This window comes from Dama dama, chromosome 29 (assembly GCF_033118175.1).
Source record: "Dama dama isolate Ldn47 chromosome 29, ASM3311817v1, whole genome shotgun sequence".
Taxonomy (NCBI): Eukaryota; Metazoa; Chordata; class Mammalia; order Artiodactyla; family Cervidae; genus Dama; species Dama dama.
The window spans coordinates 59,992,176-60,018,415 of record NC_083709.1 but is presented as its reverse complement, the minus strand read 5'-3'; the positions used below and the strand labels follow the sequence as shown (position 1 = coordinate 60,018,415).

At 41.1% G+C, this 26,240-nt stretch overlaps 1 protein-coding gene across 4 annotated transcripts in view; it reads left to right on the top strand.

Annotated features, from left to right (window-relative positions):
• PRUNE2 (prune homolog 2 with BCH domain) overlaps nt 1-26,240 on the top strand; it is a 278,419-nt gene that overhangs the window by 9,351 nt on the left and 242,828 nt on the right. The gene's annotated exons all lie outside the window — the stretch shown is intronic.

The window sequence follows — 26,240 nt, the reverse complement described above, 5'->3', positions numbered from 1 at the left end:
AAGACAGCCAGGAAGCCCTATTTACATTTTATAGAAACAGGGATGATTTTAATTTGACTGAAATTTGTTGGCTATCTGTCTTATCCCTAAGAAATATATTTTTCCACTTAATACTCAAAGCAGCCTTGTGAGGTAGCTATTATTTCCCTTTGCAGTTGAGGAAACTGAGGTTCAGGTGGGAAAGAATTTTACCCAAGTTTTCAGATCAGTAGAGGACAGAGCCAGTGTTTGCTCCCAGGTCATCTGACTCCCATTCCAGGACCCACTCCCACATCTGTGTCTTCTCACCAGATATCCTGGAACATTTCATTCTCTTTAAATAAAATGCAAGCAACTTGGCAGGTTTATGGGAGGGTTGGGTAGTGAGTTCACTTTGACCCAAGAGAGGTTCATTTCTGTTTTTGACTATTTTATATTAAAATATTGTTGGATAATTGACTCATCAATCAATATTATTGAGAACCTGCTATGAGAAAGTTATGGTGTGGGATGATCTATGATTTGGTTGAATAAATTGAGAGACTGTTTCACTGTATGCCCAAGTGAAAGAAAAATAAAAGACAGATAAACTACTTGGAAGATAGGGTCTGTGACTAGCTTTTACAGTGACTAGAAATATTGTGGGTATTTAGTGAATTTTTGATAATGAGAATGGCTTGTTAAAAAAGTTAGAAGTTGCCCCTTAGTTTCCATCAAAGTTGTGAGTACAACTTTTGGTTTTCCAGATTCCTTCATTATTTTTTTTTTTAACACACAACTGAGTTTTTAATGTCCTACAGTAAGCTTCCTTCTGCTCTTTAGATTTCTTATGTTAAGAATTGATACATGAAAATATGTGCAAGCATTATTTCAATTTAGAAACTTCTTTAGATTTAGTAGTATTATGTATAATATTAAAAGATGCTTGCTCCTTGGAAGAAAAGCTATGACAAACCTAGACAGAGTATTAAAAAGCAGAGACATCACTTTGCTGACAAAGGTCCATGTAGTCAAAGCTCTGGCTTTTCCGGCAGTCATGTATGGATGTGCCATAAAGAAGGCTGAGCGCCAAAGAATTGATGCTTTCAAACTGTGGTGTTGGAGAAGACTCTTGAGAGTCCCTTGGACAGCAAGGAGATCAAGTCAGTCAATCCTAAAAATCAAATCAGAAATCAGCCCTGAATATTCATTGGAAGGACTGATGCTGAAGTTGAAGCTCCAATACTTTGGCCACCCGATGGGAAGAGCTGACTAGTTGGAAAAGACCCTGATGCTGAGAAAGATTGAGGACAGGAGAAGGGGGTGACAGAGCATGAGATGGTTGAATGGCATCACCGACTCAATGGACATGAGTTTGAGCGAACTTCAGGAGATAGTGAAGGACAGGGAAGCCTGGCGTGCTGCAGTCCATGGGGTCATAAAGAGTCGGACACGACTGAGTGACTGAGCAACAACAACAACAATATAGTGAAGTTCTCAAAACTGAATTTTTAGCCAAACCTTTTCTCTCTGTACTTTTATCATTACCATTTTATTTATGAATAATGTACAATTAAATGTGAGCTCCAGTTCAAATCCCAGATTCTGAATATAGTCAAAAGAATCCTTTTAAACTCACTATTAACAATAATTTCCATATGATTGCTAAACATATTCATGTACATTATCTTTTTAATTGGAGTGTAGTTGATTCACAGACATTCACAACTTAGCATTGTGTTCATTTCAGGTGTATAGCATAGTGATTCAGTTTCATAGATATGTATATATATATTCTTTTTCAGATTCTTTTCCCTTATTGGTTATCAAAAATTATTGAGTATAGTTCCCTGTGCTATACAGTAGGTCCTTGCTGGTTATCTATTTTATATATGGTGGTGTGTATATGTTAATCCCAGACTCCTTATTTGTTTTTCCCCTCCTTTCACCTTTGGTCACCCCAAGTTTGTTTTCCATATTCTATGGATTTATTTCTGATTTGTAAATAAGTTTATTTGTACCTTTTTTTCCCTTCATTATTGTCACTCTCTTGCTGGAGACAGAAAAGTTGAGTTTGACTGAGTGAGTGAGTTTAGATAGAGTGAGCACAGCCTGGATGGCGCAGCTGGCAAGAAGAGCTGAGGTTAGGAGGCAAGATTTCTGCTATTTGCTTCACATCTGCTCTCCAGACTGCCAGCTTAGCAATGGTGCAGAAGACTACTGGTTGTACAAGGGACACCCACATTGGAAGTAAAGGAGAAGAAGGAGAAAGGAAAGAAGAAAGGTGGGGATGGAATTGGAAAGAAAGTAGGAGAAAAGCAAAGAAAACCAGGATTCGAGGGGAGGAAAGTTTGAAAAGTGGTGAGACATAGAAGAAAATCTTTCCAAAAGCTCAGGATGAATGATCTGCAAGAGTAAGAGCTCATGTGTCTGGAGTTCAGAGTTTCCAGAAAACTGAAAATTACACAAAGGCAGCCTTCCTTCAGACAACTGCCATTGAATACTAAAAAACCTACTTGGAGAATTAGTTCTTTTCTCACAAGAAAATCCCCTAAACTGTCTTTCTGAGCCGATTGGTATGATGATATCTGAAAGTCATTCAGAGAATGGTGGGAGCACAGCAAAGACTCACAAATACTGGCACTGATTTTATGTCATCCTCATTACTTAACTTGGGCTTTGACAGGATTTGTTTCTCTGAGCGGGCTGGTGGGAGGAGTTTTAGCCAGAGGTTGCCACTGCTGGTAAGGGGCAATAGGGGAACTGCACAAACAAAACCACAGGCAAACAAACTTCCAAGAAGTGGACCCAGATGCTCAGCAAGTGTCATTCCATCTGATATGGGGTAAACAGTCCTAAACACCTGCACAGACTCTGGAGGCCATAACATCAATGGCAGAAAGTTCACAGTAATGACCCGGAATAATCAAGGAAGAAACATGATTTAAGCTTGGTGTCCTGTTTAAGAGAAGGTGGGGGTATGTAAGCAATTTCAGAAAAAAAATCCAACTCAGATAATTAATGTTAAAAAATATATATAACAGCAGTTGTTACATGGAGGGTAAGCTTCAGTTGTCTGGAAAAGTCCCTTGCATAGCTGAGCTTATTCTTAAGTGAAGCCAGATGTGTGAAATGTCATGGTTTATAGCAAGTGATCCTGAGTCAGGACGGAGCGTGATGAGGTGCTATAAATGTGAGCCTGATGTGGGGAAGCATAAATAGGCCCGTGGCACATATGAGGTGTGAGAAGCCCCACTCTCCACTCCCATTCTGAACCAAGAGCTTTACTCTGGTTCTGGGCTCCATAAAGAAGTTGCAGCAATGACCTTGGGCCTGTAAAATAAGATCTGTAAGAACAACTGGAGAGGGAGGGGCTGCCTGCTGATGGATTTTATATTATTTGGAAAGTTTTAATGAAAGATTTTCCCCATTGTAGACCCATTTCTTTCTTTCAGTTGGAAACAATAGGACTTTAAGAATTAAAGTGGCTTTTTTGGTTTACTGTATAGGACAGGGAACTATACTCAATGTTTTGTAATATTAGGAAAATAATTTGGAAAAAAATTATATGTAACTGAGTCACTTTGCCATACACCTGAAAATAACACATTATAAATCAACTATACTTCAATAAAAATTAAAAAAATAAAAAAGAATAAGTGGCTTGTTTTCAAAGCAGCCCAACAATCCAATTAGGTCTTTTTTTTTTGCTGTGAACAAATGATCTGTTGGAGCTTCCCCAGTGGCTCAGTGGTAAAGAATCTGCCTGCCAATGTAGGAGACACAGGTTTGATTCTTGATCCAGGAAGATCCCATGTGCTGTGAAGCAACTAAGATCATTTGCCATGACTATTGAGCCGGTGCCCTAGAGCCCATGCTCTGCAACGAGGGAAGCCACCACAAGGAGAAGCCTTCGCACCCCAAAGAGAGCAGCCCCCGCTCACTGCAACTAGAGAAAAGCCTGCATAGTGAGACCCAGCACAGCCATAAATAAAGACATAAAATTATCTATTAATTGAAAGGTACAAAAGAGAGATGTACATGTTTGCTTCTTGCTCTCCAAAATGGAAAAGAAGGAAGGGCCCCGGGAAGAAGCTCAGCCTGATGGAGGAGCGTTTTGCTTGTCTTGCACTCTTCATACGCATTTTCTCTAGCAAGTGGCCCATGTTGCTGGCCAGAGCAGTACCTTTCCTTGAGAGGACAGGAGTGTCGTGACAAGTGGGTAGATTAGCTGCCCCCTGCCACTGGTATGTCTGAGAGGACACGGACCCAGTCGCTTCTCCAGGACAGCAGCGTCCCCAAGCCTCTCTCCAGGGAGTCTGAGGGCAGGTCGCTCTCTGGCCTCCATCCTCTGTTTTGTTAACATTTTCATCTCTTCTCTGCCCTTAGCAATCTGGTTTGGTTTGCGTGCAGCATCTCCCAGCTGAAACATCAAATAGAATTCTCTCACCCTTCAGCAGCTACCATATAAGCAGACTCCCAAAGACATTGACTTTGGGAGGCCTGGATTCTTTCAAAGAAAGGTGAGCAGAATTTTGACCAATCCTTGTGGTTTAAGATCAAACCAGTCAATCCTAAAGGAAATCAACCCTGAATATTCATTGGAAGGACTGATGCTGAAGCTGAAGCTCCAATACTTTGGTCACCTGATGTGAAGAACTGACTCATTGGAAAAGGCGCTGATGCTGGGAAAGATTGAAGGCAGGAGGAGAAGGGGACAACAGAGGATGAGATGGTTGGATGGCATCACCGACTCGATGGACATGAGTTTGAGCAAGCTCCGGGAGTTGGTGATAGACAGGGAGGCCTGGTGTGCTGCAGTCCATGGGGTCACAGAGAGTCAGACATGACTGACTGAACTGAACTGACTGTGGTTTAATATAATACAAACTTCATTTTCAGTTTTTACCATGATCATCAGGATAACGGTTTTTTTTTCTTTTTAGATTGTAGGCAAATTGAAAACATGGTCTTAGGAAATGTATACAGGTCATATGTAAAGTCTTGGTAACTCAGCTGGTATCCGACTCTTGGCGACCCCATAGACTGTAGCCCACCAGGCTCCTCTGTCCATGAATCTCCCAGGTAAGAATACTGGAGGGGGTTGCCATTTCCTTCTCCAGGGGATCTTCCTAACCCAGGAATCAAACTCGAGTCTCCTGCTTGGCAGGTGGATTCTTTTCTCTCTGAGCCACCAGGGAACAGGTCGTAGAAAAAGATAAACAAGAGGGAGAATTTTATCCTGTAGCTGAATTTTTGTGAATCTGACATAAAGCCATGCAGAAAGCAGAGCAACCTCATTGGTGTGCAACTCGTCATGAGCTTGTCACTTCGCTGCTTACCCTTGGACATCGGCCTGAAGCTCCATCACTCTTTTTTCCAGTCTCCAAAAAATCCAGACATAAACTCACTGTGCTGGATGCAGATCAAAATGCCATTCCAGAACTGGCTTTTAAAACATTTTGAAAAGTTCATTAGCTCTCCATAGTGTTATATCACTCTGAGCCTTATGATGGGGAAATGTATTTCTCACATCTATGGGATTATTCCATGCCAAAATAGCCTGCTGACCAAGCATGACATGGCTGTAAAAATCAGTTCACACACACACGGTTTCATAGACTGGCATTTACATAGACTGCTCTGATGTATCTCATAAACATGGAGTCATGCTTCTGACTACTGGTCTCTTCATTGGACTTTTGCTCTCAGAAAGATTTATATGCATCCACCCTGATTGCTGTGTTACACTGGACACACCCTGGCCCATCACTTCTGGGAGTGCTGTGGGAACAGGCACTGAGATTCTGTGTGTTTAAACACAGCATTCTGTAGCTGTAAACTTTTATTAGTGATTTCTTGCTTTGACAACTATGGGTTATTTTAATCACAGACCTTTACATTTGAGACTATGATACAAAGATAGATCCTTAACATTGAAATAGGTGACTTTAGACTGTCTATTTTAACCTCCTAGTATTATGTTTTAGGCTTTGTTTATTTATAAAATTATAAACATTAAAGCAAATTTGGGAAATGGAGGAAAGCTGAAAATGAACTGTGAACAATAGAAAAAGCCTAAAAATGACTCATTTTCACTGGAGCATGGCTATTGGCAATATTATGACAAGGAGTTTTCTTATTCTTTCCTGTGTGTAGGATTAAAATAGGATATTGATACATTTTGGACTTCCCTAGTGGCTCAGCAGTAAAGAAGGTAAAGAACCATGCCCTCCACCACCCTGCTCCCCCCCCACCCCCACCAATGCATGAGACACAGTTTGGATCCCTGGGTCAGAAAGATCCCCTGGGGTAGGAAACAGCAACCCACTCTAGTATTCTTGCCTGGGAATTTCCATGGACAGAGAAGCCTGGTGGGCTACAGTCCACTTTTAGCCCATTCATACATTCATACATTTGGGTACCCTGATTTTATTTTACTTAACATAGTTTATTAAATATTTCCCTATGTAATAACATAGCATTCTGAGTCAACATTTTAAATGATAGCATATATTTTTGTAAAAAAAGATATACTGTGGTTAAACATTTTGATTGTCCTTTTTCTGCTGTTAATAATACTATAACAAATATCTTTGCACCTAAACATGTTGTCCTATTTAGGATTAGGTTCTTAAAATAGTTTTTCAAATATGTAATTATTGGAGCAAAAGATATAAATAGTCTCCAGTTTTTTGCTAAATCTTTCCAAATTGATTTCTGAATGAAACCCACCAAATTTTAAGACTTAGAGAGACTCAGAAAGGTTAAATTGTTCCACAGAACATTGTGAAAGAGGCAAATAAAATTTTCAGGTCTCTTGACACCTAGGTCTGGGCTCTTGACAAATTTGAGAGACTGTGCAGTACTACACTAATTTAAAAAACATGAATCTGATCAAATACTCTGAAGCTGCCATGCTGTGAAATTAAGACAATCATAATACAATCTATGCCACATCAGTTACAAATGTTGCTTGGGACTAAGAAGCAGAATCTGCCTCTTTCTCTTTTTCTTTTGACTTTCTCTCTGAATTATTAAAACAAAACAAAACAAAACAAAACAAGCCTGAGCTTTTTGGAGCAATCAAGCTGGTTGCTGTTATACTTGGTATGGTAATTCAAGCCATAGTATTACACTTCATAACTGCCTCCACCTATGTGATCTTGTTTGATCAACCTTTGGTAGGACATGTTATTATATCTACATCACAGAGGAGAAGAAAAAGGCCAGAGGTGAACTCCAGCCTTGCCCAAGGACATGCAGCTGGTAAGTGGCAGAACTGGGCAGAGAGTGTCTTCTGAGTCCCATGCCTTTCCTTCCAATCTTATCAGTAGGTACAAAACTGGTCTACACTTTCAAAACGTAGTTTGAAGGTTTCAGTTGGAGTTTGCTTGCTTGGTTCCATCTCCATAAGAGAAAATGACTGAATAAAAACGTAGAGCCCATGTCTAAGAGGAGAATATCCAATGATGAAACACATTCGAACTGAAGTCATGTTGCAGGAAACACAGAGCAAAGCAAGTCAGTTGAGCTTTGCAGTATTGTGAGTTGGCCTCTGATGAACAGCTTGCAAATATGAAATTCGTGGATGTGTCATTGGTGGAAGCATGCTGAGCCCCCCCCAGGCTCTGGAGACCAGGTGTCACCTGTGATGGAAGAGAGGCGCCTGAGAGGCAGGGCTCTGGAGGGCATGCGGACAGCATCCCTCATACCTGCGGTGGGCACCAGGTACCTGCATGTCGCTTATGTCAATTTTGGCTGAGAGATCTTTGTAATGAGGGGAAGGGAATTTAATCGACTGTAACAGGAGCTCTTTCCTTCTTATGAAGGAGGTGTCAGTCTGTCAAATTCTCTCTCTCCATCCACCTTACACTGTTTCTCCATTTGCATCATATTCATTAACTGGCCAAAAACCTAAGTGCACCCCCATATTAATGCAATAGAGTAATTTTAGTTTAGTGCAATTTAATGTAGTTTAAGCTGAATTCTTCTCTTAAAAGACTTGCACTAATAAACACATAGATCTCCAGACTAACATTTCTTATCTCCAGCCATGCCACATGGTTGCTGAATTTAATATGCACAAAGATTAAGATGCATTGGACACATTAGCCCTTTAATAGAGGGCCTGGGTTGCCCGTATCTTTCTTAAGAGTTTGATTCATTCAGAGTGGTGACAAAAATGAAACATCCAGACAGAACTGAAAGGAAATTTAGGGAGACAGAGCTCAAAGTTAGTCTGGGCTTGAAATTCTGTAACTAACGAAATTTTCAGGTTTATAGGACACCAGTTTTCCCAAAAACCTAATATGACTTTTTAAAAAGGAGGAATCTATTCTCTAATAGGATGAGTCATATACAGTACAGTACTTTATTTATAGATATTGTGTTGGGAAGCTTTAATATATGCTGAGGGAAATGTACTTGGGTTGATACTTTCCTGTAAGCGTTGGGATGTGGGTGGAAATCACTGACTCTGAGAGACTTGGCTGTGTAGTTGTTAAATTATGCACATCTGCTAAATAATTAGCATGCCTGTGGAGGAGGAGGTGCTTGAAGTAAATCCTTGTGTGCCATGCCTTCTAGCATCCAGCTTCTTTCTGAATACACTACTGTTTTTTCTGAAGACAGAGGGCAGAGAACAAGGAGGACCAGATAAGAGTATTCAAGTTAAGCTAGTGTCTTCCCATCAACAGTATCCCTCACCTGGCCTTCTCTTTGCCCTCATTTCCTCAAAACATCTTTTGGCTGCTTCTTACCCTCACCACTCAGCAAAACCTGCTCATGGCCAGCAAGTAATAGAACTGACATCTATCAGTATTTACTCTGCAGCTTACATATGTTATTTCATTTGGCCTTCACATCAGTCCTTTAAGAAAGGTATCATTGTGCTCAGTCTATAGAGGGGGAAACTGAAGCTCAGGGGAAGTCAAGTGACTTGTTTAAGGGCACATAACTAATGAATGTTGGAGCTAAATTTCTAGTATGCTCTACCTGAGAGTCTTAACCTATATTCCCAATTCAACATACATCAGGGGCATAATACACTTACTTTGGGAAGAGTGGTCATTATGGCAGCACATACTAAGCTTTCCTGTGTTGGAAAGTCATCCTGGAATTGTATTACAGTGCAGATTCTGAGTCATTGCAGTTTGGGGTGGGACCTGGGGTTCTGCTCTTGTCACGAGCTCTCAGGTGATGCTGATGCTGCCAGCACCCCACCTCCTCCCCACCATAATTTCAGCAGTGAGGGCCCAGGGCACTGATTCCCTGGAGGCAGAAGGCACCATTCACGGCCTCTTAAAGTGTGTGTCAACCCTGAATAGTCATTGGAAGGACAGATGCTGAAACTGAAGCTCCAATACTTTGGCTACGTGATGCGAAGAGCCGGCTCATTGGAAAAGACCCTGATGCTGGGAAAGATTGAGGGCAAGAGAAGAAGGGAACGACAGAGGATGAGATGGTTTGAGCAAATGGACAGGGGTTTGAGCAAATGGACACGGGTTTGAGCAAACTCAGGGAGATAGTGAAGGACAGGGAAGCCTGGCAGGCTGCAGTCCATGGGGTCCCACAAAGCTGGACACAACTGAGGGACTGAACAACAACAGAATCTGGAGGTGCCTGCCCCGAGCTGAAATGGAAATGTTTCCCAGAGGACAGGCTGCCTTACTGCACTTTCCCTTTGAGCAGGGGACTTGATGCAGCAAACGCAATGTCCAACTTGTTTTTCTCTTAAAGCTGTTCACAGTTCCTCTCACCGCTGTTCGGTCCCTCTCTTTTCTAATCTTTATCTGATACGCCTTTCAGGCAGGCCTTTGCATCTGGATGCTTCCTGCTTTGCTTCCTTCCCCTCCTCCCTGGCGTTAGTGGGCCAGTTTGCATGTGCCGCTTTGTTATGGACGGAGTTCCTTTATTATTTACGCCCTTTTGTTGTCGGCGTTTGCTTTGTCACTCTGCTTCTCCGATGTGTTCTTTGTTCACACAGTTTCCTACAGCCTACTCTGCCCTCTCCAATGCCGTGTCTCTTAACCAGAATTCTGTTTCTCTGGACACTGTGGGAAGCCCAGAAAGGCTTTCAGGATGTCACTACCGTGGGGATGACCGGCTGCCATCTTAGAATTTTTAGGAGTCATTTTAGACACTGCTTTGCATCTGTCAGCTTTCATCAGGTTGTGTTCTGGTGGCACAAATCCTCAGGGTCAGTGACTTTCCACAGATAAGGCATATTTCTCACTTGTGTTACAAGTTGCTGAGGGTCAGCTGTGACTCCAAGCCCGTCTTCATTCTGGGATGTAGGCTAAAGGAGCAACGATGGCTTGGGATTGGCTGCTCTTGGGGCAGAAGAAAAGTAAGATTGCTGGTAGGTTCAGCAATGGTTCTGAGAGCTTCCTCTCAGAACTGAAATAAAGTCCTGCTTCGGTTCCATTTATCACGTGACGCTTTCTTTCTCTGTTGCTCCCCTGTATCACACCAGGCTGGAAGATAGTATGCCATCTCGTAGAAGAAGCTCCAAGTTATAAGAATGGTGGCACACGTCAGCATTCTTCCCACTGCATCATTATATTCTCTTATGGAAATCCTTAATCCCAGGAACACGGGAATCATTTTTACATATATTTTTTAAAACTACTTTGAATGTCATCTGTCTTTAAATAGTTCTTAATTTTCCCCCCCTGTATGTGGTGTCAGAACCTTCTCTTGGAGTAAATAATCACCTAGCCAAAAGGTGTGGCACTTAAACAGAGCAGCTGCCGTGAAGATTTTAAATACATGGTAAACCTCTTCTATGATTGTTGCCTTAATTCTGTCTCCTCCTGGTGACTGGTTCCAAAGTGTCCCTGCATGTTCTAGAGGCAGAATTTTGTCATGGAAAACAAAATGATTACAGGGAATGAGAAGAATTTTAGTGATTTTCCTTTTATATGGGAGCAGTGTGGCTTTGGCAAATCCTTGATTCTGAGTTTCTGTTTCTTCAGTTGCAAATGAGGAGCTGGGACTAGTTCAACAGTTCCAAACCAGGAGCTCTAGTACTTTGAGTTCTCCTAAGTCAAGGATTCATTTCAGCATTTCAAAACTAATAATACTATTACATGATAAATGAAAACTCTCAAAACATGGAGTCTACAAAGGAAAGAGGAAGTTAAAGGGATTCTATTATTAAAAGGTTGAGGAACAAGAATCAGTACTTATTTAACTTTCTTATACCACCTTCCACAAAATTGGGCAAATTATTCATAGCTTCAAGCCTCAGTTTTCTCATCTGTAAAATGGGGACAATTTAAAGTCTGTCTCAGGGGGTTCAGAGGGTTGCTGTGAAGATTAAATGAGATTGTACATGTGAAGCACTTTGACAATGACACTCAATAAATTGTTTCTGTTTTCCTATTTCTTCAGTGTAGGTTCAAAATTACCCAATGAGAATATTTTTGATTAAACTAGCCCCAACTAGATTATGTTGTAAATGTCTTTACCTCCAGGGTGAAGCTGGAGTTGTAGTGAACCCAAGGTTGGCTGGATTGATTACTTTCTTGGAAACTGTAACCTGTATGTATTTTGTGCAAGCTCTTTATCTGGTTATGCCACCTATCAACTGGTCCAATAGCATCTGGGCCCAGCCAGAAGATGAGTGGGGAGAGGAGGAAAGACATGAGGGAAACATATGAAGACCAAAATTCCTGAAACAGAGAGCAGCATGCCTATTATATGCTGTTTATACTATATGTACTCTAAATGATAATTGTTACCACTTAACTATGACTTATGTGCCTGGCCCTGAGCTAAGTACATTGCACACACTGTCTCTTTTAACTTTCTTACCCACCCTATGAGCTCTTTCATTTTCTGGCTAAAGCAAGTCACAAGGCCAGTCCAGATTCAAGGGGTGGAGAGATAGACCCACCTCTCTTCTTGATGGGAGAAGCTGCAAAGTTATTCTGTAGGTATATGGATAAAGAGAGGTACCATTTTTGCAATCAGTTTGCAACAGCCTTTGTAGTATAAATAGTACAGAAGATCATGCATTTCCCTGGAGTAAGATGTGTGCCCAAGAAAAGGGGAGTCAGGTGCCAAGGGCCTCCTAGCATCATTCCCTTCATTACAGATAGAATCCAAGAGGCAAATGAAACTGAAATGTGAGCCAATTGTTTGGTGCATTCTGGAGCCTGGGAAATCAGAGATCATAAATATACCCTTAAAAGAATATGTGATGATGAACAATTAATTAAAAGTAAATATATATGGAGTGAAGCACCCACAATCCATGTTGCAGTGAGGATGAACCTTGAAAACATTGTGTGAAGTAAAAGAAGGCTGTCACAAAAGGTCACATGTTATTGATTCCATCTATATAAAGTGTCTAGGATAGGTAAATCCCTAGACACAGACTGCAGATTGGTGGTTGCCAGGGGCTGGGAATACAAGTGGACAAAGAGAAGGATCTGTTTAACGTGTGCTGGGTTTCTCACCATCTGTTGGGATGATGAGAGTGTTTTGGAACTAGGTAGTGTGATGGTTGCCCAACGTTCTGAATGTACTAAATGCCACTGAATTGTTCACCTAAAAATAGTTAATGTGTTATTTGAACCTCGATAAAAAAAATCCCAAATGTAAAGCTTCCCTGGTCGCTCAGTGGTAAAGAATCCGCCTGCCGATGCAGGAGACATGGGTTCGATCCCTGATCTGGGAAGATCCCATATGCCACAGAGCAAATGAGCCTGTGCCCCACAACTATGGAGCCTGTGCTGCAGAGCCAGGGAGCTGCAACTGCAGAGCCACAGAGCCTGTGTGCCGCAACTACGGAAGCCCGAAAGCTCTGTGGAGCCTGTGCTCCCAAACAACCGAAACCACTGCAGTGAGAAGCTCACGCGCCACAACTAGAGAGCAACCTCCACTTGCCACATCTAGAGAAAAGCTCATGCAGCAACAAAGACCCAGAAAAGCCCCCCCAAAAAACTCTCAAATATATAATAAGTGTATGTATTTACTCATATATGTGCCCATGCATGGTATTTTTGCTCTTTTATTAGTATAATGTTTCTCAGACTTCTTAGTCTAAGGACCCTTTACACTCTTAAAAATGATTGAAGATGGCATAAGCTTCTGTTTATGTATGTTACATTTATTGATATTTACCATATCAGCAACTGAACTGGAAAAAATTTAACATTAATTTATTAATTCCTTAAAAAGAACATAAATCCATTACATGTTAACAAAATAACATATTTTATTAGAAATAACTATATTTTCCCAGACAAAAATATATAGTGAGAAGTAGCTAGTCAGCTACTTATATGCAGAGTACATCATGCGAAATGCCAGGCTGGATGAAGCACAAGCTGGAATCAAGATTGCTGGGAGAAATATCAATAACCTCAGATATGCAGATGACACCACCCTTATCGCATAAAGCAAAGAACTACTAAAGAACCTATTGATGAAAGTGAAACAGGAGAGTGAAAAAGCTGACTTAAAACTCAACATTCAGAAAACTAAGATCATGGCATCCAGTCCCATCGCTTCATGGCAAATAGATGGGGAAACAATGGAAACAGTGACAGACTTTATTTTCTTGGGCTCCAAAATCACTGCAGATGGTGACTGCAGCTATGAAATTAAAAGACACTTGCTCCTTAGAAGAAAAGCTATGACCCGTCTAGACAACTTATTAAAAAGCAGAGACATTACTTTGCCCACAAAGGTCACTCTAGTCGAAGCTATGGTTTTTCCAGTAGTCATGTGTGGATGTGAGTTGGACTATAAAGAAAGCTGAGTGCTGAAGAACTGATGCTTTTGAACTGTGGTGATAGAGAAGACTCTTGAGAGTCCCTTGGACTGCAAGGAGATCAATCCTAAGGGAAATCAGCCCTGAATATTCATTGGAAGGACTGATGCTGAAGCTGAAGCTCCAATACTTTTGTCACCTGATGCAAAGAACTGACTCCTTAGAAATGACCCTGATGCTGAGAATGATTGAAGGCAGGAGGAGAAGGTGATGACAGAGGATGAGATGGTTAGATGGCATCACCAACTTGATGGACATGAGTTTGAGCAAGCTCCAAGAGTTGGTGACGGGTAGGGAAGCCTGGCATGCTGCAGTCCATGGGGTCACAAAGAGTCAGACATGACTGAGCGACTAAACTGAACTGAGTTAATCAGCTCATAATTTAATTGCACAACTCCTTTGCCTTCTGGACAACCATTGGTCTTTAGAAGGCATCAGAAATATTTTATGCGTATGCCTTATTTCACCACAGAGTATTAAAAGATGTGTTTACTCCAGGTTTGAGATTTAACTAAGTGTTTTCTTTAACAGTTTCGTCAAGGACACTTGTTAATTAAACGAGCAGCAATTGTCCTGCAGGCTCATGGCGGGGAAGAAGGCAGGGCCTACTGGTCTACCTTAGTGCCACTGCTTTGATTCTTGCTCAGGTCCTGGCAGTTTTACCCACGATTGCTTTTGTTCTACTGTGCACATGTCTACTCAGCTAAAAGGGCTGGTAATGTCTTCTCGTTAATGAAAATAGATTTGACTTCACAGACTCTCCTGAAAGTGTCCCAGGAATCCCTAGGGAAAGTGTCTGAAAAACCACAAATACAAGACTCTGAGTCCTCACAGTAAAGTACAAGACTCATGAAATTATGTGTACTTAAAACATGCATGGCTTTAATTTTTTTAATTATTATTATTTTTAGCTGGAGGATAGTTGCTTTACAATGTTGTCTTGGTGTCTACCAAACAGCAATGAGAATCAGTCATAATTATACATATATCTCTCCTCCCTCTTGAGACCCCCTCCCTCTGACCCACCCCCCATCCCACCGCTTTGGGTCATCACAGAGTGCAAGGCTGGGATCCCTGTCTTATAGAGCGGCTTTTCACTAGCTGTACACAGCAGTGTATATATATCAATGCTACTTTTTCAATTCATCCCACCCTTTTCTTCCCCTGAATGTGTGGCTTTTAAAAATGTTCGACTTGTTTCTTAAAAGACTGACTATCTCTATAGTAGAAATAAAAAGCAGGGCCATGTTTTAATCAAATTTGAATCTTTCTTTCTGATACAGTCCCACCTATGGGCTTTTGCTGTGCTCTTTACTCAGACTGCTTCTTTTCCAGATATGTGATAATTCCTCTTTCACCTCCTTTGGGGCTTTATTAGCTATCATGTCAGAAACCTTCTTTGGCCACCGCCTCCAAAACATTGTCTCTTCCCCAGCATGCAGACAGACAGACAGACACACACAGAGTTATTAATACATTTCCTGTTTTTTTTTTCCTTCTTAATACTTATCCCTATTTTATTTATTATTAATTTTTAAATTTTATTTTCCCCATTAAAATATAGGCTACATAAAAGCAAGGATTTTCTTCTTTGTTAATAGCTCCTAGAGCAGTGTCTGTCACATTGAGGATCAGTAAACATTTGTCAGATGTTGTTGAATATAGCATAGCTAAAATGCAACTGTAGATATTTATCATGTTTTAGCAAAATGATAATGCGGGGCAGTCCCAACATGAATGCCATAAGATGTGCAATGGGAAAAGGGTTTTGTGATACAATAAACTTGTGAAATATTCTGTCACTCTCTCTCTCCCCTCCCCTACATGGAGATTTGTAATGAAATGAACTAACATGAAGAGTCTGAAGGGCCTTGTGGTACATATGTTTAAACATTGTTAAACTCAGAGTTTTTCAAACTTATTGCTAGTGTTCTCTGTAGCTCTAGTTCCCTGGGGAATACTTTCCAATACACAGCCTCCCTAACTTTTCAGCATGACTGTGATGGTCAATGGGAATTAAAGCTAGGGATTTGCCTAATATACCTGGGGAGGGATTTCAATGTAAGATACTGTCATTAGATCATCCATGTGAAAAATAAAATGTTTCATTTCATAATTCTTGATTTTATGTGCTGGTAAAACATTTAGGTGATACAGAAGACTGAAAGAGAATCTGTATGTATCCATGTATTTTAAAATATATACTTTCAGATAAGAGTAATGTCTGGTAGTTCAGATTGCTTTTGGGTGGGTGAGAAGGTGGGGGTTAATCAGAACAAGTAGTTGGACTTTTTTATAATTTTAGAAGAGAGCTTGAGAAATGCTCTAATCTAATGACACCTGTCATGGAATCAATTAAATTGCTCAGAGAAATGAATAGTAAAGGGATAAAAATCCCTGCAGTCTATTTAATAATCTTTTTCCTCATAAGAAATCCTTACTGTGCACCTTACCGCTTTTCTTTTTAAACTTTTCTAAAGTCTTTTTATTGAATTTGTTACAACATTGTCTCTGTCTTATGTTTAGATTTTTTGGCCACAAGGCATGTGGGATCGTAGCTCCCCTACCAAGGAATCAAACTGGCACTGTCTGCTTTGGAAGGTGAAGTCTTAACCACTGGATTGCCAGGGAAGCCCCATGCCTTCTAACTTTTCTGAAGTGGGTGATCTAGTCAACAAAGTGTTGTTCTAGGGGTTCAAGAACTCTAGATACTGGCTCACTTATGGTCCTCTCTAAGTTACTTTTCATTATGCAGCCGGAAGCTCAACTTGACTGTGAATGAGAAAAACCAAGCCGAGGGGGCAGTAGCTTCTTCTTAAGAATGGTGTGGTTTACTTTCTTGCTCAGGACCATCTTGCTTGTTGTTATTTTTCGGTCGCTGAGTTGTGTCTGACTCTTTGCTACCCCGTGGACTACAGCACGGCAGGCTTCTCTGTCCCTTCACTATCTCCCAGAGTTTGCTCAGTCTCATGTCCATTGATTCAGTCATGCCATCCAACCATCTCATCCTCTGTCACCCCCTTCTCCTCCTCTCCTCAATCTTGCTCCTCTCCTCCAAAAGATTCCCACCTTCAAATCTCCATGCCCATGTGCTTTAAGAGTAGAGACTGCTCCACTGACCTTACCTTTCCCTTCTCTTCTTCAGTAGAATTTAAAGAGGAAATTCAGTGCTCTAACTGGCTGCACTGTCCTTGAGGTCAGTCTGCATTCTTGCACTCAGAGTCATTGATACCTTGCATCTCCAGTGGCCTTGGGGACCATCTGATTGACCATAGTGCTGACCTTTCTTTTGTGGAAAGGTTTTTCTGAGAAATCAGCAGGACCTGCCTCGTCTTGCTGATGTGGCTATTGATTCCTACCCCTGCTTTGCTGACAGCTTGATCAGCCTCAGAATCTGTCAATAACAGCACCACTCCAAAACCCTCAGTTCCTGATGGGTCTGGATCATACTAAGGGTCATAGTATATCTTTATACTATACCTGAGTGGATTTTATTTTCTGTCTTGAGCAAGTGTATCCTCTAGACAGATATTCTTTCCAAGTCCCAGTGGTTGGAAGTGATATTATAAGAGGTAGCAGTTGCTTGTCCCTCTAAAAGCCTTTAATTGTGCATTATTTATAAACCAAAATTTCCATCCCTAAATACTAGATTGATTATTCATTTGCCCATACTTGGTTTCTATACCCTACTGTACATTAAAGCATTAATCAAACAAACTCAAGAGAAAGTCACCAGCCAAAGGAGATCTCTTTTGAGCGGTATGATTGGAGGGATCCCTAAAAGGTCACCTTAAAGTCTTGAGTGCAACCATACTTGGAATTCCATTAGAAAGTCATTCCTTTGATTTTTTAAAATGAAAAATGTGTAAGTTCTCTTTTAAATTGCAAGTGCCCTGGGATCCCTCTTTGACATCTACCTTCTTTTGTAGACTTGTTCTAGATCATTAAAACTGAAAGGAATCCTAGCAATCATGTGCTCCAACCTTCTTATGTTGTTGTTGTGGTTCAATCAGTAAGTTGTGTCCAACTCTCTGTGGCCCCATGAACAGCCACGTTCCTTATGTTAGAGATGAAGAATCAGAAGCAGAGAAGACAGGAGTTCTGGAACAAGAATTCCCAGCTAATTAGTAGTAAAGTTAGAATCAGCACCCTGTGTCTCTTGCCTTTTTGCCTGGAAGCATGTTGTATCCTATGGTATCCTGAGAAGACAAGTTTCTTTTATGTGTCAACCTATATTAAATTCCATTCCTAAAATAATTTCATATAATGCAGTTTGATTAGCATTTCTCTGGAGGTCACCACAATTCTAGAGATGGCAGGCATTGGGGTAACCATATATAAGACTTCCTCTTGGGTTTAAGTCACTTCTGAGATCCAGTGGTTATTTTTAAATAATGTATAAAGTGGCATGTTTGGGTTGCAGTGATATTAGAAACAGAAGTGCTGGAAAGATGGGCAGGCACTGAAGGTCTGTTTGTCAATTTCACTAAAAATGGTGGGATGGCCTCCGGCCCCACCCCCAGCCTCCACCCCCAAGTGTAATTGGTGGTGTCTGTAGGTGAGGGGAGGAGCCCTGGTTAGCGCAGAAAGAGGAGATAGAGCAAATGAAGGCGAGTGAAACTTTGAAAGGCAGTTGTTCATGTAGGTGGGTCCATGGAATCAGCATCACCCGTTGTCTACTGTGGAAAAATTCTGAAAAATCCTGTGGAAAAATACCGTGGAAAAATCCGGAAAGTTCAAAGGAAACTGGCCCCAAAGAGGGGCAGTGATGTGTCCAGGAGGAACCCTACCCCTAGTCCCTCTGGCAGTGTGAGTCAGGGACGTGGCGGGTTCATATTCCTCAGCAGAATAAGCTATCCCTTGCATTTATGAACTGTCTTTAACTGTTTTCTGTAATTCACCTCAGTCAAATCCAAATGCGATTTTGAGTTCTGAGTATTAACTGTATATTTTTATTTCTGTTTAACCATTTAAATCATTTATTTCTAAAACCCAAGACTGCCGCTCTGTGTCCATTGAAACAGGTTTTGCAAGGAGACTTTTGGAAGTGATTTCTTCTACTTCAGGGAAAGAGGAATTTCTAGTAGTAACATATCATAGAGCCATGGTTCTTGAATTTCAACGGGCATCATCTTCACTTGGAGAGCTTGCTGAAAACACAGGCACCTAGGCCCCATTTCAGATCTCCCTGATGAGAATATAGCAGATGGGACCAAGACTGTGTGTTATTAAAAGTCCTTCTTCATGCCTCTTGCCCCGCCCTGTGATTTTGATGCTCTCCCATTTAGGTATTTGTCAGAGGGATGTGGGGCTTCCCAGGTGGCTCACTGGTAAAGAATCTGCCTGCAATGCAGGAGATGCAGGAGACACAGGTTTGATCCCCGGGTCAGGAAGATCCCCTGGAGGAGGGCGTGGCAACCCACTCCTGTGTTCTTGCTTGGAGAATCATACGGACAGAGGAACCTGGAGGACTACAGTCCATGGGGTTGCAAAGAGTTGGACATGACTGAAGCGCACACACAGAGGGACATAGATAGGAAAGAAGGATGGTTGGTGGTGATACAGTTTTAACTGTTGGGTGAATCCCTGTGCCAAAGTTTCTGATTCATTCATTTATAAATATTTATTGAGCACCTATTCACTGTGTGCCCAGAATGTGCACACATTTGGGGCTTACCCAGATCATAAAAATAAATTGCATGCATGCAGAATTAATGTTTTTAAATTGGTTACTAACCTTTTGGTGTTTATTATTAATTAATGCAGCCCCCAGACACTCCAGTGCTCCCCCAGCCCCCTTCTAATCTCATTTTGTGAGAAGAGTTAATATGCTCCTTCATCTATAAACTCTTTCTACTGTTTTCCTTTATCTCTTCTTTTATATTTCTCGTATATACTGATTCTGAGGTATTGCTTGAGTCTGCAGTTCTAGCATTATTCCTGTGATGTTTGAGCCAGCTTATTAGAATTTATATGTCTGGTACCTTTATACGTTAATTCTAAATTAAGCAGTAATGCCAAATGAAGCTCCAGTGACAGGATAGAAAATGTCAACTGTCTTTTACCAATTCAATTGACCTAGGAGTGTAACTCACATTTAAAAAATCATTTTCATTTCTCTTTAATGTCAGGAAAACTTAATAAAGCCCTCTCTAGATTTTTAAAGTAATGACCAGCAGAGTCTTGATAATTGCTTATTTTGTGTTATGTTCATGTCTTCAGTAACAATAAAAAAGTACTTCCCCTGGTTCAACACATTATACTTCCCAATGTTCTTTTTATTAATTTACTTTGAAATTTCGGCTGCACTGGGTCTTCACTGCAGCCTGTGGACTTTTAGTTGTGGCATGTGAACTTACTTGCCCTGTGGCTTGTGGGATCTTAGTTCCATGACCAGGGATCAAACCTTCATTCCTTGCATCAGAAGGCAGATTCTTAGCCACTGGTCCACCAGGAAAGTACCCCCCAGTGTTCTTTTGCCTTCACCCCTGCACTTTTTAAATGGTTTTGCTTGGAATCCTGTGAATTTCAAAGAACATTATTGTTCTTTTCCTAGTGTAACAGGTGAGACATCTGAGACCCAGCCTGACGAACAATTTGCTGTAGTGATTCAATTTTTGATGTTTAATGTAATTGTTACTTCATGTGATTCTGGAGGCAGTAGACTCTCCTTCCATTTAAAACTCCAAATAATGCCACAACCAAATCAGAAGCTTTCTATGCTGGTGTTGCCTTTTGGTAGTCATAATTTTTTTTTGGTAGTTATAATTAAGATAGCATTTATTGGTGCTAATAATTCAGGATTACGTCTCCCTAATAGATGTACTGAGCAAGCACCACGGTGACAAGATAAGTTGCCCTGTTTTGTTCCATATGTCTGTGTTCTAAGTGTTCCATAGTTTTAATTGGTTCCCTGCAGAATAACATTTACAAGCATATGGTATGGAAAATGCTGACTGCTTTTGTTATCATGTATTTTAGTATTTGTGGTGGCCCTGGTTCACTGGGCCTTTAAATGTAATTATGAGGATATTTAATTCATTTCCTGGTATACTTTTTCTTAACCTGTCTACCACGTGTTAAATGCCATCAAAATAGTGTATCCGGTAGTCTGTGCACATTGGGCAGAAAACTAATTCACAAAAGATTTCTGTATGGATCTGTGCTGTAAGACGCCTTCTCCCATCTCGCCTCATGTATGGTTTATAAAGGCACCTCAAGGCTGCCTACAATTATGCTTCAGCAGAGGATGAGCTGTTTGGAGCCCAGAAGAGCCAAGAGCTCTCTGGCGCCTTGTTTGGGAGATTTACTGGCGATTCCTTGAAAAGGGATTGCAGATGTGAAATTAGACTCAAGGATTGAAGAGGGGACCAGCTGTATTTTTGGATATCTGAGCTCCTTTGGTACTTGGGTGTTTTCCTTAGGGGGTGCTATAGCAGAGTGCAGCTGAATTATTAATGTTTCTGAGACTATGTACAAGCCATCTTTTTTTCGACCTTTGTATTGTGGAAAATTTCAAACATATACGAAAATGGAAAGCATCGCATAATGAACCCTCAGTGGACATAGGATTTAGTGTGTTTCCCAGGCTGCCAGCACAGATTACCTACAACTGAGTGGCTTAAACAATAGAAATGTATTGCCTGACAGTTCTGGAGGTTGGAAGTTTGAGATCTAAGTGTCCCAGGGCCATGTTCCCTCTGAAGGACAAGGGAAGGGTCTGTCTCAGGCCTCTCTTCTAACGTCTGGAGGACTCAGATATTCTTTGACTCATAGATGGCCTTCTCCCTGTGTCTTCATATTGTCTTCCTTCTATACGTGACTCTGTGCCCAGATTCCCCCTTTGTACAAGGACACAGTCATCTTGGATTAGGGCCCACCCGAATGACCTCATCCAGTTTAACTAATTACATCTGCAACAACTCCGTTTCCAAATAAGTTCAGAGACACTGGAGTTTTAGAACCCCAACATAGGGATTTTGAGTGGGTGAAACTCAACTCATAACACTTATCATCAGTAATTTCCAGTGCTTTGCCCATCTGTTTCATCTCTTTCCACAGCATCCTCTCTTGCTTCTTCCTCAGTTGCTTCAGTCATGTCTGACTCTTAGCAACCCTATGGACCGTGGCCCACCAGGTTCCTCTGGCCGTGGGATTTCCCAGGCAAGAATACTGGAGTGGGTTTCCAGTCTTCCAGGGCAGCTTCCCAACCCAGGGATTGAACCCAAGACTCTTATGTCTCCTGCATTGGCAGGCAGGTTCTTTACCACTAGCGTCACTGTGCATTTTTGCTTCCTGGGGGATTTGAAAGCAAATCACAGACATCATGCCATTTCACCTGTAAACTCTCATTTTACTTGAATCTCCAGCTAGTAAGGAGTTTGTAGGAGTATGTGTGTGTGTGTGTGTGTGTGTGGGTTTCCCATAAACTTTGTGTCCAGTGGGGTTTTTGACTTAATGAGAAGCATGGAAAGAAAGTAGAGGCTCCTGCTGCTTCTCGGTCTGGGAACGTCTCACCTCTCTTTTCTGGAAGAAAGATTTTCTCAAGAAGCTTCTTGACACTTTAGGGCAGTTAATGCTCCTGTCCTCTGTGCCCCATACTCTTTTTCAGTGACCTGTGACATATGAATAATCTTACTATTTTTGTAGCAGGGTGTAGAAGAAATGAAAACAGACTGTTTTCTTATACCTCATTGCTCTATTCCCCTCTCCTATTCTCTAGAAAGAGAGATTTTCCTTAGAGCTCATGGGGGATCAAAGAGCTGAGAAGAAACCCATGGAGGGTAGGCCGAGAGAAGGGTCTGGAATGTGCTGCTGAAGCTGTGTTAGTGGTGGGGCTGGCTGATGCTGTGCTCCCAGTGGAGATGATTGCAAGTAAGCATCAGTTCTCCAAAGGACCAATCTTCCAGTTGACAAGGACTCTAATGGGTATGACATGGTGTCCATTGTTGCCAGGTGGGGCCAAACAATGGAAACTTTCTAAATATGCCATTGTCTATGCTAATCTGTATACAAGTTTATAGCTTTTATTTATTACAGTGGAATTACCTATATCATAATTGTTGTTGTTCAGTCACTAAGTCATGTCCGACTCTTTGTGGCCCCATGAACTGCAGCACACCAGGTTTCCCTGTCCTTTGCTCTCTCCTGGAGTTTGCTCAAACTCATGTCCATCAAGTCAGTGATGCTTTCCAACCATCTCATCCTCTGTTGTCCCCTTCTCCTCCCGCCTTCAGTCTTTCCCAGCATCAGGGTCTTTTCCAATGAGTCAGCTCTTCACATCAGGTGGCCAAAGTATTAGAGCTTCAGCTTCAGCATCAGTCCTTCCAATGAATATTCAGGGTTGATTTCCTTTAGGATTGACTGGCTTGACCTCCTATATCATAATTACCAAATAGCATACTACCATAGTAATTCATGTTTGTTGCGTTTGCCCGAGATAATAAAAAGTTGACCATGATCATTTTACAACTTAAATGAAACAACCTAGGAGGCAGAGGGAGATAGGACTGCAGAGCCTTGGAGGCACCACATTACTAGAAACAGTCCCTACTGCCATCAGCCCATGGGCAGGGAAGCTGTCAAATGCACGGCTTTGGAAATCCCCGCCCTGGGGCAATTACCTCCTGTGATCTCTGCTCACCAGATTTAACTTGGGAATACTGAAGGATCTTCCACCCAGGATTCTGAGAATTTTGTGAAATGATGCCAGGATCAGAGAAGCCGCAGCAGTGGCTCACAATTGTCCTGCAGGCACCATTCACCTTGAATGCATGTGAATGGCGTCCCCTGGGCACAGTTCCACGAGATGTAAATGGTGCCCCTGGAGTTGTGAGACAGTGAGGGGCTCTCTGCTGTCCTGTTGTTACTAACTGGTTGTTGCCTCTCGAGTTTTTCTCTCTGGTTAGCTGGGGTTTGCTTACTAAGCAAGTGGAAAGAGAGGACCATCTCCCCCATCCAATGGTCCCACATTCTCTCCATCTTTTCTTGCTTCCATCCCACATAGTACCAGCACCTTCCTACCACCTCAGCCAGAAGCTTAAAAATATTTTCTCCCCTTTTTTCCACCCTGAGATTTTAAAGATCTTAAGACATGGCTGAATTAAGAAGTCACACACCACACACACACACACACACCACACATTGAGGAGTCTTGCTCTCTTTTTTGTTTGATGGAAATTTCTATTTTATATGATCTAAGGGCTCTTAGTTGCTATAGCCTTCTGAAATACAGTCAACCAACAACAATACAGCAAACCAACAACAAAAAAGCTTGGGAGGGGAGCTTGTGGCAGGACTGATTTGTGAGGATAAACAATAGCATCTTAAACAGTTGAAGGTCACTGCTAAGATGCAATGACTCCTTCAGGTCTCCAAAGAGTCACTTCTCCAGTTGTTGTTGGGTGAGTAATTGACAAGTATTCCTAATAAGACTATTTGCTTCTACATTAGGACCTATACTCAGGGCAGTAGGGTTGCAGTTGTCATAAGGCAGAAGTATTAGCTTATAGTTTCAAATATTTGGAATTTTCAAAGCAGATACCGCAGTATTAAGAAACTAAGATGTCATATTCAGATTGCTATTGGAATTTTAAACTTCTGCTAAAGACATTACTCAGAAAAAAAAATTCTATTAAGGAAAATAAAATGGTAAGAAAATTCAAGCCTTTAATTGAAAGTTTTACATAATTCATCATTGAATATAACCAGTAGCCCAAAATGAACAAAGTTATATTTTATAGGACGAGTGAAAAATTTTAAAAGCGGATGTCATCCGTTTTACAACTATTTATTATGGTGGAAAATTTGGTGGTCTGATACATTTTTATTATGCATTGTTAAGTTTGCCAAATATTTTTAAACCTTCATTTGTCATTCTTTGGATATGTATTTTTTATATTGAAAGTTCAATGTGACACTTATTTAAAAATTAAAATAACAAAATCTTCGTCTAATACAGAAGCTTTCTTTTTTATATGACTAATTTATTTAAAACATCAAGGCAGAAAGCTTTGTTCAGATATTTTATATTAAAGGTAACTTTTTCATAACCAATTTAATAGATGATGCCCCTTAAAATGACAAAAATAAAATTCAAATGATCCTATTGAAATTTTTCCATATTGAGGGGCTCTGTCTGGACACTCCAAGCAATTCTCTCAATAGAAGAGTGTTGTTTACTGTGGGCAAAATGTATGGGCAACTGAAAAACAGGTCATTTAGTACTTAGTATCATAAAATCATATTATCCTAGGGTGGGAAGGAGCTGATGCTTAGAAAACTGGAAACTTCATTTGAAAAGCTTGTTCTTCTCAGAGGGTGATACGTCATTTGTTTTTGCTTTGAAAACACATGAAACAGTACGTATGCACATATTTCTATATCTATCTCTTCTGTATCTATATCATATGGCAGTATTCTGGGTCACCAGACAGGTATTTTAATAAATCTTTGTTAAATACCCAACTACTGTGTGCCAGCTGCAGTTTAGTTTTAAAATGAGTTTTGCATTTTGCAAAATATTGAAAGAAAGAGTGAATGAGAGGTCACCAGGAAGGTGAGAGTTCTTTCAATGAAAAACACACAGTGTAATAAATAATGGCATCATTAAAATTGTCATTTTTGCAAAGTACAGTTATTGCCCTGCATATCCCTTGCACATGGTCCCCCCAACCTGCATCACACATCTTGCTGGAAATGCAGCTTCTCCTCCTGCTTCTCCCAGCTGCTTGTCAGTTCATTACCGTCATCTCTGAGAGGCTTTCAGACATTCCAGGTGTGAGGTGTCACCTGCCCGACGTCCCTTCCAAACGCAGACATTCACTCGAGTGAGTATTAAAGCAATAGATCTTTCTTATGACAACAAAAAGCTGACTGCAGCAAAGCAAAGCTTCTGGGAAAAGCCTTCCGAGCACATCTTGGCTTGTTCATGGGGAGAGAAAACCTGACTAATTAGCTTCAGCCCGCCCAATCTGAGGGAGGAGAAATAATGAACAGATCAGAGCAGCCTGTGCCGCACAGCGCGCGGCTGACTTTGGAAGAGGCAGCAGGTTAAGAGGACTTGATCTGAGGAAAGACTCACAAAAGAAAGTTCTGAGGACTTAGTGTAGTGAACAGAAGCCTTTTGTTCTTTTCCATGAGGACCAACTAAAGAAAAGTTAAAATACTTATGAATGACAATTTTTCTGGTGAAAAAGGAAATACTCCCCCCACCACCACCCCACCGCCAAATAGCACAGCATGTGAGATCCTAATTCCCTGACCCGGGATTGAGCTCACGTCCCCTGCACTGGAAATGTGGAGTCTTAACCACTGGACCACCAGGGAAGTCCCAAAGGAAATACTTTTAATTGAGGAAAAAAAGTAAATTCCTATAACTTATAAAAACTTTAAAGATGGGAAAAGTAGCAACAAAAATTAGGGCTGTTACTTATTAAATATTACTCTTCAGGGCAAATTTGAGAAGCAGCAGCATAAGAACAGCTTTCTAGTCTTG